This window comes from Hemitrygon akajei, chromosome 6, assembly GCF_048418815.1.
Source record: "Hemitrygon akajei chromosome 6, sHemAka1.3, whole genome shotgun sequence".
NCBI classification, from domain to species: Eukaryota; Metazoa; Chordata; class Chondrichthyes; order Myliobatiformes; family Dasyatidae; genus Hemitrygon; species Hemitrygon akajei.
Window position 1 is genome coordinate 120,985,248 of NC_133129.1, and position 15,669 is coordinate 121,000,916.

At 43.7% G+C, this 15,669-nt stretch overlaps 1 protein-coding gene across 1 annotated transcript in view; it reads left to right on the top strand.

The window, feature by feature from the left end:
- Positions 1 to 15,669, top strand: part of trim44 (tripartite motif containing 44) — a 99,885-nt gene that overhangs the window by 37,778 nt on the left and 46,438 nt on the right. The gene's annotated exons all lie outside the window — the stretch shown is intronic.

The window sequence follows — 15,669 nt, forward strand, 5'->3', positions numbered from 1 at the left end:
AGGATCAGAATATGTTAAATAGATAACTTCAGGCCGTTGCTTGGGGGCCAGGAGGATACAACTATTGTGAACCTGCCCCTTCCACCCACCTCTGAACCCCTTAGTTGGTTTCCAGCCCACTGATTTCGCCCCCATATTGAATGTGGGACTTCAGGCTTGTACCTCCTCAACAATGGTAGTAACAAGAAGAGGGCACGTCACAGACAGTGAGGGTCCTTAATGATGGATGCCACATTCTTGAGGCACCACTTCTCGAAGATGTCCTCAATCACAAGGAGGGTTGTGTGTTACGATGATTATCACCCGGTGCTCACTCTTTATGAACAAGATTACTCAAATATTACTGAAATACTAAATACACAACGTTGTGCACAAGATGGGACTGATTCAGTCTGCAGCCCTGTGTATTAGAGGCTCCATACCAGGCTGAGAATGCAGTCAGAATTTTCTCCACCGTGCATCTGTAGATGTTTGCACGTGAAAGCATGCAGTTACTTCTATCCATGCGTAAAGATCTACCTCAGCTTTCAAAAATACCCACAAAATGATAGTTGGGGCATTTGGGAGACAGAAGCTGAAGGTGACATCAATAATAAAGTGACAGTCAGCTTTATATATAGTCTTCATTCAGAAGAATAGCTTCTGAATCCTTTTCAGATTGCAAAATTAATGATGGGACAACTTCTGTCATAGAAAATGTTTTAACATGAAGTACACCTAGTGAACATTCATTTGGTATAACCAGTTATGGTTGGTGTTGTGTATTTGCAGCCTGTCTTGGTACTTAATTAGATAGTGCGTATATCATGACTTAACGCTTCATGCTCTGAACATGTCTTTATTACTCATTCTCGCTTCCGTGTTCCCTCACATCACATGCTGGTCCCTCCCTGAACGATGATTGACAAATGTCAGACTACGTTAAATGATCTTACCATTTCAATACGTGACAGTTAGTATGACTGATCTGTGGTTGAGGATTATGTTAGCACACCCTGCACAATTTCTCCAACTGTAATGTATCACGCTATTCACTGACAACATGCTCTTACATCCACGTGGTTTTAAATATGCCTCTCCCACACCTTGGGAGTCCAGAATGCAAGACACTGTTGTGGTAAATGTATGCCAGCTGTGAATACCTCACATCTAGTCCATTTAAGAGCCAGGATTAATATGTAATGGACACGTACTGCAATCCTATTTAAATGTACACTGGTTAGCGTACGGGTCAGTGTAACACTACAACAGCAGCAGCAACAGCCTAGGTGCAGTTCCTTCTGCTGTCTGTAAGGAGTTTACGTTCTTTCTGTGACTGTGTGGGTTTCCTCCAGGTGCTCTGGTTTCCTCCCAGAGTCCAAAGACATACGGGTTATTAGGTTCATTGATCACAAAGGTGCAGTTGGACGGTGCAGGCTCATTGGGTTGGAAGGCCTGTTACTGTGCCGTTATTAAATAGTACATTGTGGTACCTTTAAGTATGTTAAATATAAAGGATATGTGAACATTTTATGTATGTGGCCTATACTTCTCACCTGGCTGACAGGTGTACAGTGCACAGTAACCATGATCTCCTGATTCCTTCTGCAGGGATTATACTATCCTGAGGGTTAGCTCAGAAAGAATGCATCATAAGTTTGTTGGTCTTTTTTTGAATGGGCTCTTTTGGGTTTTGGTGTTTTGTGGCTGCCTGTAAGGAGACAAATTTCAAAGTGGTATCATTTATACATAACAACACACAATTGGACCGAGATCCTTCGTCAGGACTGGAAAGAAAGGGGCAAGGATTCAGAATAAGGAGGTGGTGGGGGTGGGGGAGGGAAGAAGTATGATGTGGCAGGTGATAGGTGAAACCAGGAGGGGGGAGGGGTGAAGTAAGTAGTTGGGAAGTTGATGGTGACAGCAATAAAAGGCTGGGGAAGTGGGAATTTGATAGGAGAGGACAGAATGCCATTGAGAATGTGAAGAGGGTAAGGGGTACATGTAGAAGGGGTGGGCGAGGGGTAAGTGCAGCAAAATATGTAGACAGGACCAGGGAGAGGATACGTCATTGGGGAAGTGTAGGAGGACAGGGAAGAGGTAGCTAAAACAAGATGCCAGACAGCATGTGCAACCACAAAGAAGAGGAACCTTGTGACCACAAGACAATGTGTTCAGCAAAGTATTTTGAGCTATATACCTATTTCGAGTGTTTTGCTTACGTCCATACCCATTCCAAGTATTACGCTTGCGTCTATACTTATTCTGAGTATTTCGCGTGCTTAGCTATGCAAAAGCCAATCGATGAATTTGAATTGGTAACCATATTTGCGAATGTAGTATCCTGCTTTTGGGTATTAGTATGACCTTTGTAAACCGACAAATTGGGAGTTGGCTACCTTACGCCCGAAGTGGGTGGGGCTGCGAACTCCTCTCTGAATAAAAACCGTTTCAGAGGTAATTTCGTGTCTCTGGTGTTTTTCCTCAACTGAGCAGGTTAATAATTTCAGGTTGACACCATGGAAGAAAGGGAAGGGTGAGGAGCACCAGAGGGAGGAAGAGAAGGTGTGAGAGGGAAGAAGGGATGGGGAATTGTGAGGGGGGGGTGCAATTATCGGAAGTTTGAGAAATCGATGTTCTTGCCATCAGCCATCATGAGTCTTTTCATTCCAGAACAACTAAGATGTCTTCCTTGTTCAAAGAAATGGGCTTCCCTTCCTCCACAATCAATGCTGCCCTCACCCGCATCTCTTCCATTTCACGCACACCTATCCTCATCCCACTCTCCCACCACAACACCAATGATAGGGTTCCTCTTGTTCTCACCTACCACCCCACAGGCCTCCATGTCCAGCACATAATTATCCATTAATTCCACCATCCCCGCCAAACACTCCTCTTCCACTTTCCGCAGGGATCACTTCCTACACAACTCCCTTGTCCACTCATCTCTTCCCGCTGATCTCCCTCCTGGCACTTACCCTTGCAAGTAGAGCAGGCACTACACCTGCCCCTACACCCTCTTCCTCACTACCTTTCAAGGCCCCAGACAGTCCTTCCAGGTGAGGCAACACTTCACCTGAGAGTCCGTTGGAGTCATCTCCTGTGTTTGGTGCTCCTGTATATTGGTGAGACCCAGCGTAGATTGGGAGACCACTTCATCGAGCACCTACACTCTGTCCACCACAAAAAGCAGGATTTCCCCGTGGTTGTCCATTTCAATTTAACTTCCCATCCCATTTTGACATGGCAGTCACAGCATCCATTACTGTTGCGATGAGGCCACACTCAGATTGGAGGAGCAACACCTTGTATTCTGTCTGAGTAGCCTCCAGCCTGACGGCAAGAACATAGATTTTTCAAACTTCCGGTAATTACCCCCTTCCCCCCCGCCTTCACCATCCCCCAGCCCTGTTTCTCTCTCGTCCCTTCTGTCCTTACCTTCCCCCTTCCTTTTCTTCCAATGTCTTCTGTCTCTCCTATCAGATTCCCCGTTTTCCAGCCCTTCATCTCTTTCCAATCAACCTCCCAACTCTTTACTTCACCCCTTCCCTCTGCTCCTTTCACCTATCACCTGCCAACTTTTATTTCTTCCTCTCCATCCCTCACCTTCTTATTCTGGCTCCCTGCCCCTTCCTTTGAATCCCCGATGAAGCATCTGGGTCTGAAACGTCAGCTGTTTACTCCTCCCCATGTCCTCCAGCATTCTGTGTTTGTTGCTTTGGATTTCCAGTATATGCATATTTTCTCGTGTTTATAATTTATACATACTTTGATAATAAATGTAGTTTAAAGTCAATCCTTGGTATCTGAAAAATGCCTCTAGAAATAAAGTACATTAAGCGAGGATCAGAGGCGGATGAGAAAATGTAGATTCAGTCGCTGCCCACTCATCTTCACTTTTGAAAAGCTTTCTACGGGAGCGCAAGTTGAAGAGAGCCCGTGCCCAGCTGTGATTGTCTAATCTCGCAGCCTCATTCCATCTCCAGACCTCCAGTGTTGGCAGAGCCAAAAGCTTTTGTGGTATCACTCCCACCCTCTTCTGTCATTATTGACCCTTCTGGCAGAATAAACTGAGATTGAAAGTCAAGGAAGGCTGGATTGATTTTTTTGTTAATGGTTTTCCTGTATCAGATATGGTTCCAACTCAGCAGGTTGTGGGTTCAAATCCCACTCTAGCACTCTGAGAATGAAAGTGTAGACTGCAGTGTCTGTGCAGTACTTGGGTAAGCTGCTCTCCTGGGTGACAGATTGAAACTAAAGTGGCCTCTCACATTCTTCAGTACACAAGTGTAAACAAACATACTGTTCGTTACTCTGGATCCAAATGCGGCACAAAACACACAATAATATTGAATTTTTTGAAGAGGTTACTAGGAAAGTTGACGAGGGTAAAGCAGTGGATGTTGTCTATGTGGACTTCAGTAAGGCCTTTGACAAGGTTCCGCACAGAAGGTTAGTTAGGAAGGTTCAATCGTTAGGTATTAATATTGAAGTAGTGAAATGGATTCAACAGTGGCTGGATGGGAGATGCCAGAGAGTAGTGGTGGATAACTGTTTGTCAGGTTGGAGGCCGGTGACTAGTGGTGTGCCTCAGGGATCTGTATTGGGTCCAATGTTGTTTGTCATTTACATTAATGAGCTGGATGATGGGGTAGTAAATTGGATAAGTATGCAGATGTTACTAAGATAGGTGGCGTTGTGGATAATGAAGTAGGCTTTCAAAGCTTGCAGAGAGATTTAGGCCAGTTAGAAGAGTGGGCTGAACAATGGCAGATGGAGTTTAATGCTGATAAGTGTGAGGTGCTACATTTTGGTAGGAATAATCCAAATAGGACATACATGGTAAATGGTAAGGCATTGAGGAATGCAGTAGAACAGAGTGATCTAGGAATAATGGTGCATAGTTCCTTGAAGGTGGAATCTCAATTGGATAGGGTGGTGAAGAAAGCTTTTGGTATGTTGGCCTTTATAAATCAGAGCATTGAGTATAGGAGTTGGGATGTAATGTTAATATTGTACAAGGCATTGGTAAGGCTGAATTTGGAGTATTGTGTACAGTTCTGGTCACCGAATTATAGGAAAGATATCAACAAAATAGAGAGAGTACAGAGAAGATTTACTAGAATGTTACCTGGGTTTCAGCACCTAAGTTACAGGAAAAGGATGAACAAGTTAGGTCTTTATTCTTTGGAGCGTAGTAAGTTGAGGGGGGACTTGATAGAGGTATTTAAAATAATGAAGGGGATAGATTGAGTTGACATGGATAAGCTTTTTCCATTGAGAGTAGGGGAGATTCAAACAAGAGGACATGATTTGAGAGTTAGGGGGAAAAAGTTCAAGGGTAACATGAGGAGGAACTTCTTTACTCAGAGAGTGGTAGCTGTGTGGAACGGGCTTCCAGTAGAAATGGTAGAGGGAGGTTCGATTTTGTCATTAAAAAAAAATTGGATAGGTATATGGACAGGAAAGGAATGGAGGGTTATGGGCTGAGTGCAGGTAGGTGGGACTAGGTGAGAGTAAGCATTTGGCACGGACTAGAAAGGCCGAGATGGCCTGTTTCCGTGCTGTGATTGTTATATGGTTATAAAAATCACAATACATATGAATACATACGATTAGCTTATATTCATAGGCTGTATATTCATAAACTTGACACTAGGTGCAGGAGTGTCTACATAAATTGGCTCTAGCAAGAAATGATAAAGTAGTGATGGTGGGTTAGTGGGTGGAGGTGTTGTTTAGCTTGGCCGGGGAAAATAACTGCTTTTGAGTCAGATGGTTCTGGCGTGGATGCTACACAACCTCTTCTCTAATGGAGCTGAATGAACAGGTCCACGAGTAGGGTGGGTGGGCTCTTTCATGATATTGCTGGCCTTTTTCAATGTATATGTCCTCGATGGTGGGCAGGCTGGTGCCAGTGATGTATTGGGCAGTTTCAGTTAGCCCTCCTGTCCATCGCAGTGCAGTTTCTGTACCACACAGTGACACAGCCTGTTAGGATGCTCTCAACCATACATCTGTGGAAGGTCGTGCATATTGGTGTGCACAGTCCAGCTCTCTTTAGTCTCCTCAGAAAGTTGAGGCATTGGTCAGCTTTCTTGACTGTGGATGGTGTGTTCTGGGACCATGAGAGGTTGTGCAAGATGTGCACTCCCAGTTGGATGTTGATGGAACTGCTGCGCCACTTCAAGGAACAGCAGGGGAGAGTTTTGGTGATGTTCCAGACAAGCTTTTTCCATGAAACAGTGTCAGTAAAATAGCATACCTGCTATTTATCTCAAAGCTGAGTTTGCTGTTTCTGGATTGTTTGTCAAGTGCATCCTGAGGTTGTGAAAGGCATGATATATCTTCCGTACTGACCCAGAGTGCTCAGTGGGGGAATTGTGCCAGCCTGTTTGAAAACAAAAGCCTTGTGCCCATTATAGTATTTTTATAAACTCCCTTTGGCAATGCAGACACTATTTTAATACATCAATGTCAAGTGCAAATGGGAAAGGTTACAACATGTGAGTTTGTATTCCCTCCCTCCCTGGACTGCACATTTCCTTCCAAATCCCACCCCTGCCAGTTGGAGTTTGGAACCTCAGCTGGGACCCTTTCAATTCAGTACACAGGCAACTCAAAGAAGGGTGGCAGTAGTGGTGAGGGTTTTTTGGTGCGATTGTAATCAACCACAGTGAAGTGGGTGGTGTTATTTTGGAAAGAACCTACCACTGACATTCCACATTCTCGTGTAATTTAATCCAGAAACTGGGGTCCCAGAAGCCTCACACATTCCAAGCGATGCAAGAAGACTAAATTTGAAATTATTATGATGAGCTGTAAACATTGAACATTTCACAGGACTCCTCAAAATTAATACCACTGCTCATTCTGATATGTTTTGGGGTAATCCTATTCATAGGAAGCTCTGAAGCAAGGCCTGACTGTGTGACAGTACAATGTAGATAAGATCCCGGTGTCCACTCTGTCCCATACACCGAGAATGGAATAGTACACTGTAGATAAGATCCCGGTGTCCACTCTGTCCCATACACCGAGAATGGAATAATACACTGTAGATAAGATCCCTGTGTCCACACTGTCCCATACACCGAGAATGGAATAGTACACTGTAGATAAGATCCCGGTGTCCACTCTGTCCCATACACCGAGAATGGAATAGTACACTGTAGATAAGATCCCTGTGTCCACTCTGTCCCATACACCGAGAATGGAATAGTACACTGTAGATAAGATCCATGTGTTCTCTCTGTCCCATACACCGAGAATGGAATAGTACACTGTAGATAAGATCCATGTGTTCTCTCTGTCCCATACACCGAGAATGGAATAGTACACTGTAGATAAGATCCATGTGTTCTCTCTGTCCCATACACCGAGAATGGAATAGTACACTGTAGATAAGATCCCTGTGTTCTCTCTGTCCCATACACCGAGAATGGAATAGTACACTGTAGATAAGATCCATGTGTTCTCTCTGTCCCATACACCGAGAATGGAATAGTACACTGTAGATAAGATCCATGTGTTCTCTCTGTCCCATACACCGAGAATGGAATAGTACACTGTAGATAAGATCCATGTGTCCACTCTGTCCCATACACCGAGAGTGGAATGGCGACCTGCTCACTTTATGATGGTAAAGTGAGAGAAGATGTGTGGGAGTCCATCTGCTTTATACATCCAGATGTCTCCAAGCAGGAAAAACGATTAGGTGTTGTCAAATGTCTGATTTCCATTCCTGTAATGCTCTTATGGCATTGTGTGATATACTAATCTTGTAATTGCAAGCTACTGTCTTGAGTATGGAGACCTGTGGAAATCACACCTGGGTGTTAGTTTGTCCTTTCCAACTCTGCACTTGCAATATTTTTAACCTTAACTGTGCCAAACATTGGTCACTGGTGCCAATAATAGTGAGCAGGCATTTCAAAGTTCAAAGTAAATTTATTATCAAAGTACTTGTATACAACTCCGAGATTCATTTTCTTGAGGGCATACTCAATAAATCCAATAACCATAATAGAATCAATGAAAGTGCACCAACAATTGTGCAAAAGACTACAAACTGTGCAAATACAAAAGGAAAAAAAAATATTGAGAACATGAGATGAAGAGCCCTTGAAGTGGATCCATAGGTTGTGGGAACAGTTCAGTGATGGGGCAAGTGAAATTGAGTGAAATTATCCTCTTTGGTTCCAAGCCTAATAGTTGAGGAGGATTAACTGTTCCTGAACCTGGTAGTGTGAGTCCTGAGGTTTCTGTACCTTCTTACTGATGGCAGCAATGAGAAGAGAGCATGAGCTGGGTGGTGGAGGTCCTTGATGTTGGATGCTGCTTTCCTGTGACATACAAATGTGTTCAGTGTGGGAGGGGATTTGACACAGACAGATAGGGTGTACTCTGTGCTCTGTTCAATAGAGGTGATAACATATTAAGTAAAATGGATAGAGGAACAGCAGGATTATGAATTCAAGCCTGTTGCTTTCATTGACCACAGTAAGTCTGGCCCATGTTATTTCTTCCTCTGTCAAAAAATAATTTTCTTGTTTGTAGTGGAAATTGAAAGCTCTTTCATGATACAGTGCAGCAATTGAGAGAAATGTGCTTGCAAGAATGGTGTGAATTTTAAGTTCTTTGGATGGCTTAACCGACGGTTAACCACTTGAGAGTTGCCACCTATTCTGTTCTTTCCTTTTATTTACATCAATCCTGACATTTTTGTAATGAATGCAACATGTGGCTGCAGACTGGAACTGAAGATGTTGTCAAGGGAAACAATGCTGACATTGCTTCATTTTTTCCCCAGTCACTTCGGAAAATTTTGCAGATGACTTTGATACTGAATTTTCACTGTTTTTTAAACAATAGCTTAAATCTCAGAAGTACTTAGGAAAGCAGGGCTCTCTGTTACTCAGTAAGTGATGAGGTTTATGCTAGGTCTGAGGTTTTGGTCTTCAATACCATTTCCTCAGTTGGACTGGTGCATGGAAGGGGATGGCAAACTTCAAGACGGTGAGACATTGGAGCAGAATTAGGCTGTTCACCCCATTGAGTTCACTCCGCTATTTGAACGTGGCTTTTCCATTTCCCTTGCAACTGCTTTCTTCTGCCTTCTCCCCGTAACCTTTCACACCCTGACCGATCAAAAATCTATCACCTTCCACCTTCAATACACTCAGTGACCTGACCTCCACAACCGAATCTCAAGTTCAATTATCATTCAACCATACGTAAATGTAGCCAAACAGAACAACATTCCTCCGGGACCAAGGTGCAAAACGCATTACCAGCAGCACATATCGTATAGTGCATATGATTATGAGTTCAGAAAAACATAGTCATGAAAAAGATAATATAGCCCAAGTTCGTAAATGGCATGACTGCTGTTTAATGGTAAGTTGACCTGGTCCAATTTCTCCCACCGATCCAACACTGGGGTGTAACACTGAGTGAACACCAGAGGGCAGCACCAACGGGAGGGGCCAGACCCCAACCCACAGACACTACTGCTCTCTCCCATACCCCCTTGGCATCTCCACTTCTGGGCAACTGCAAGAGGCGACCCCATGCCTAGGGTCTAGTCCTCACCACAGCAAAAGCAACGCAGCTCCCCTGCCATCAGTTTCATTGTCAGTGTCACCTTCACTCAGTAGTGGTTCCTATTTGGAGAGCAGTGTAGTTGAACAACTTTAAAGGCTGTAAACTTTTCTAATTCAGCACCAGTACATTGTTGGGCCACTAAAACAATGGGAACCATTGAGTGATGAAAGTCCATGTTCTCCAGTGTAACTCCCAAGGGAATGTCCAATGTACAGTGAACGTAAGGCAATTGAAATAACTATTAGGTCCGTCTGAGAGGGAGAAAGCTGAGTTAAAACCAAAATTTAATTGAGGCTAAATTAAAAGATACAGAAGCCAGGTGGAACAGTAGTTGACAAAATATACCATCTAAGAGCATAGGTACTCAAAGACCTATTTAGTAAAATTACAGAGTCTAAAATGACAAATGCTCCATTTATATTGAAGAACTTTGGCAATAGAAGTGATAATCAGTATAAATCTAAACATCAGTACTTGTATGAATGTAAAGAGTGAAAAAGATCCCATGAATGGTGGAATTTTTTATTTAAAACTAAGAGGTACAGAAGAGAATATGAGGAAAAAAATTGAATAGGGTGGGACGGGTGGCTGAGATTTCAATAACATTAAGAGAGAACACTTCAGGTTTTTGAAATGGTCAAATTTTTATCCTTGTTTTCAAATCACTCAATGACTTTACGGTTTCTTTTCTCCATAATCTCTGGTTTCACAATTTGTGTAGCATCTTGCAGTTCCTGAGCCTTGTCATTTTTAATCATCAACTTGCGTGCATTCATGGGTTCAGATACTGAAGCCTTTAGATCTGTAATTACCTCATGATGTGAATTGTCTCACCACTTTGTCTGCTTTAAGATTCTCCTCAGAACTCCTCACTTTGACCCACCTTTGGTTTATCTGCTCTCGTAGCTCTCTATGTGATTTTGTTCCTTGACCCTCCTGCCTTGTTTTGCTGTATTAAAACTTTGCATAAATGTTATACTAATGCTGCACATTAAAAATGGGCTGGCATGCCAACTGATCACATAATTAAGGGCAAGGTTCCAGAAGAGGCAGGGAAACTAAAGTTAATTATAAGGGCAGGAATTTACTCGACTTGATCTGTGAAATAGTGATAATGAGGAAATTAATGAGCTTAAAGACAATCAGATTTCCAAGACCTGATGCTTGGCTTCCACCCCAGAACATTAAAGGTAGTAGTGGATGTCTGTATGTAGTCCAAAATTCAGTAATTACTCTCTTTTATTAGAAAAATCTCAATGTTGCTTGATTATTTAATAAGGGTAAGTGAGAAACTAGGAAATCGTTGTTCCTTGCAGTCCAATTATCAGTGGAGCTGTTTCTCAAGACCATTGTTAGTCTTAGAGTTGTTGAGCTTTTGGACAGCCAGTTGCTTTTAAAGACAAGGAATATGGATTTGCAATGAATGAACTAAATCTAGTGAGTGCAGTGGGTTTTGGGGTGGAAGGTGATAAGGAAATATCAAAGGTTGCTGTTGTCATAGACTTCTAAAGGGCATTTGTTAACCCTCCAGGCAAATGATGGCAAAGATGCCTGTTTGATATTGGTGTATATTTAACAATAAGGTAATTGGAGCAGAGAATTGGAAAGTGTCCCAGTTGGCAGGAAGTGACCAGTCATATGCCCAGGGACCTTGGCTTTCACCATAGTTAGCAATGATTTAGATGTGGGACTTGGATCTTCTCCTGATTCTAGGCATTTATACACATCTGCCTTCAGCTCACCATTGAGTGGTTGGAGTAGGAAGTTGCAAAGGGACTTTGATGGATTGTGACTGCAGAATAGTGCCAATTCTGTTGAGAAATGTGAGGTCATCCATTTTGAACCTGAGAGAGACAGAGAGATCTGAAATTTATCACTAAGCTGCAAACTCTAGAGGAGTGGGGGGGGGTGGTGTGGGAGTTTATGTAGATAAATTACTAAAAGCAGGTCAGTTTACAGATATTAATTTGAAAAGCTAATGGATCATAAGGGATTGGCATTCAATGAGGCGGATGTTATACAATTTGACATTTAAACTCACAGTCTGTCCTAGGTACTGCATTGTGAGAGGCACCTGACGTTACACATCAATCAGAATAAATCAAAGGTTAGAAGATTATGTTAAAGCAACTTGATTAAATTGGCTTAAGTTCCTTTAATTTTTTGTGTTTGAGGATTGACGGAATTGTATTTTAAATAAGAGGGTTCATTGGGGTGGGGCATCTGGAACGAGGGGTATTATCTGTTGGCTATTTGGGAGTGAAATCAAGAAGCTCATTTTCATTAAGCCCCTCCAGAGGTGTGCCAAAGTTGGGTCAATGTGGTTTCGAATCTCACCACCCAGGGTGTGCTCCCTCCTCACTGCTGCCATCACAGAGAAAGACCAGAAGCCTCAGGACCCACACCACCAGGTTCAGCAACATTTATTACCCCTATTGAGCCAGTGGGAGTAACTTCATTCGCCCCATCACTGAACTGTTCCCATAACCTACAGACTCACTTTCAAGGACTCTTTAAAATTATTTTTGATTATTATTTCACTGTTTTGTATTTGTCTAGTTTGTTGTCTTTCCCCACTGGCTGTTTATCCTGTTGGACAACTTTCACTGATTCTATTATGTCTCAGATTTACTGAGTATGGCCACAAGAAAATGAATTTCAGGGCTGTATATGGTGACACATATATATGGTCCAAAGGCGGGCGAAGATTGACCATGATCTGACAAAACAGTGAAGTAGGCACAGGAGGATGACCTTTTCATCTTAATTTTAATGAGGAGGGTACCTGTTAATAGTGGGACCTCAAATTTAAGCTGAACACTGATAGTGTGCTGGGAACATGCTCTCTTCTCATTGCTACCACCAGGGAAGAGGTGCAGAAGCCTGAAGGCACAAGCTCAACGATTCAGGAACAGCTTCTTCCCCTCTGCCATCAGATTTCTGAATGGACATTCAACCATGAACACTATCTTACTTTTCTTCTCTTTTTGCACTACTTATTTAACTTTTTATTTTTCATTACACTGTTTTGCTGCTGCAGAACAACAAATTGCATGACATATGTCAGTGATATTAAACCTGATTCTGCTCTGTAACTTGCTCATAAACAGACCAACAATATTGCTGTTGTAAAAAAAAATCTAACTATGTCAGTTGATTAACTTAAAGTAAATGCAGAAGGGTCTTGATTGAAACGAGCTTTGACAAGACAGATGTGCGGAGTGGAAGATTTAGAATAAAAGCTTGGCCGTTTAGGGAAGTGATGAGATGGTTTCTTTTCTGTCGGTCATGGGTCTTTGAAAATCTTGTTTATAGAGTGGTGAAGGTTGAATCTGAATATTTCTAAGGCAGAGGTAGGTAGTACTTGATTAGCAAGGAGGTTAAAGGCTATTGCAGTTGTATGGAAATGCAGAATTGAGGCTACAGTCAGGGGCACCACGATCTTATTAAAAGTTGCAGCAGGCTTGATGGAGGGAGTGAGCTACGGCTGCTAATTTGTATGTTGGTTTGGTACCTTTTCAACTCCACAGGTGCAATGTCAGGGATGCCACAGCCTGCTTTATGGTGGGTGTAATAGAGACATGCACTACATTATGTCTCTGCTCTGCTGGAGTGCTAATGCAACGGGAAAGGAGATTGAGTGTTAAAGCAATGGGATAATTGGTATCTCAGCAATTATGGTGGACATGGTAGAACAGCGTAAGGTACAGATGAGAGCAGTGTCCATGTTTAGAGGTGCCTTAGAACCTGTGCTTTTGCAGAGTAGCTGCCCTTGTGGTTGTGGCGGAGATGTTCCTGCTTGCAGGACACCACAGTCCATGGGGAATTCTGCCGTTTGCAGGCATCTTGGGCTGAGCACGTTGCATCCTGATCGCCGCATGGAGCATGGTGTTGAATGCGGTCGGTTATTTGTTTAGTGACACGGGTTGGTTTGTGTTGTTGTAACATGAGCTAGTGGATCTAGAAGTGTTTTATTTGCTATATACCCTAACTCCAGAATATGCCCCGACATTATCGGCACTCGCTGAGGAAGATGCAAGATGATCATCGCTTTGGTGGTAGTTGGTGCTGCTGTGCACACTCTGCAAAGTTCGGGCACTGCATGGTTGCTGAACTTTAGTGTAAAAAGATGTTGTCACCACCAAGTCCAGATGGCAGCCAGGCTCCAATGACTGGCTAACTGTAGGTGGCCACTCTTCCATTCTGTCACCCAAATGCCTTGTTCCTTTGAACCTTCTTGCTAAACTCTGAAATCAAAGTCTGTGCCAACTCTTTGTGAAAACTCCTACTTAACGCACAGCAGGAAGCTTTATAACTGTTATTAACGCAGTGACCGATAATTTGACATACATTTATTCTCGGAATAGAAGTGATCCTGCGAGGTTTTGTTTGATGTCAGTTCCCCAAGCAGTTGGCCGACAGCTTTTCGTTGGAACCTTGTAGTAATTTTGCTCTAACAGTGGGAAATTCCGGGGCGTCCTACCTTGGAAGTATCTACAAATCGGAGAGACTGGCTACTGCCCAGGACAGCAGTACCATCAGCTCCCTCGAAGTGAAGTCTCAAAATCATGGTGTTTTCTCCTTTCACTGTCTCCCTAACCCTGCTTCCAGTAACGCAGGCGAAACCTAAACAAGCTGCGATCTTGGGCAGCACACTTGTGCCACTGGTAGAGCCACAGCGTCGCAGGCCCAGAGACGCAGATTCAAACCTGACCTCGGGTGCTGTGCTCTCTGTAGGGAGTCTGCACACTCCCTGTGTGATTAGGTGCATCTCCAGCTTCCTACCACGTCTCACTGACAGGCAGGTTGATAGGTTAAATGGCCACTGTAAGTTGCCCCGGCATGGAGGGGGTGTTAATGGGAATGTGGGGAGACTAACCGTGGGATTAGCGTAGGATTGATGCAAATGAGTACGGGTAATGTAAAAGGGTGGAGACTCGGTGGGCTTGTTTAGTAATGGGCCACCTTCAGGGTGAAGGAGCAGCACCTTATATTCTGTCAGGGTAGCCTCCAATCTGATGGCATTCTCCTTCTGGTAAACAAATTCCTCTCCTCTCCTCTCCCCCCCCCACCCCCCCCCCCCCCCACTTCTCTATTCCCCACACTGACATTTTACCTCTTCTCACCTGCCTATTACTTCCCCTGGGTCCCGCCTCTTTCCTTTTCTCCTCTAGTCCTCTCTCCTCTCTTCAGCCCTCCCACCTGACTTCACCTATCACCTTCTAGTTAGCCCTCCTTCTCCTCCCCCAACCTTTCCATTCTGGTTTCGTCCCTCTTCATTTCCAACCCTGAAGAAAGGCCTGGGGCCGAAACGACAACTGTCTATTCATTTCCATGGATGCTGCCCGACCCGCTGAGTTCATCCAGCATGTTGCGTGTGCTGCTCTGTTTAGTGCTCATTGGCTCTATGGTGTTTCCTGAAATAAGCCAAACAGGTCAAGTCAAGTCACTTTCTATTGTCATTTCGACCATAACTGCTGGTACAGTACACAGTAAAAACGAGACAACGTTTCTCAGGACCATGGTGCTACATGAAATAATGCAAAAACTACACTGAACTACGTAAACCAACACAAAAACTACACCAGACTACAGACCTACCCAGGACTGCATAAAGTACACAGAACAGTACAGGCATTACAATAAATAATAAACAAGACAATAAGCACAGCAGAGGTCAGTAGGTTGGTAGTCCGATGGCTTGGGGGAAAATCTGTTACACAAATAAACAGCTGAATGGTGGCGTCCGGGATTCTGTCCGTTTCTGTACTCCCGATGAGTATTTCATTACCACAGATGTAGTCCAATTTAATGTCCATTGGAGAGCAGAATGGACGGGAGAGCCGGCTGGTTAGGGCTTGCTTTTTTCCTGGCACGGACTCCTGCCCGCTCGCCTCACTTCCGTTTCCTCGCACACCACTTACGTTGTCTCCACCTCCGGCCACCGGCAGCAGGCGATACCGAGGACTGCAGGCCCGATTCCGTCAGCAAGCCGGGGTCGCGCAATCTAACCAACAGATTTTCATGAAGGTTCGTTTTTGGGCGATTTCTGTGTTGTAGCAGTAACTGGCGATGGTAGAT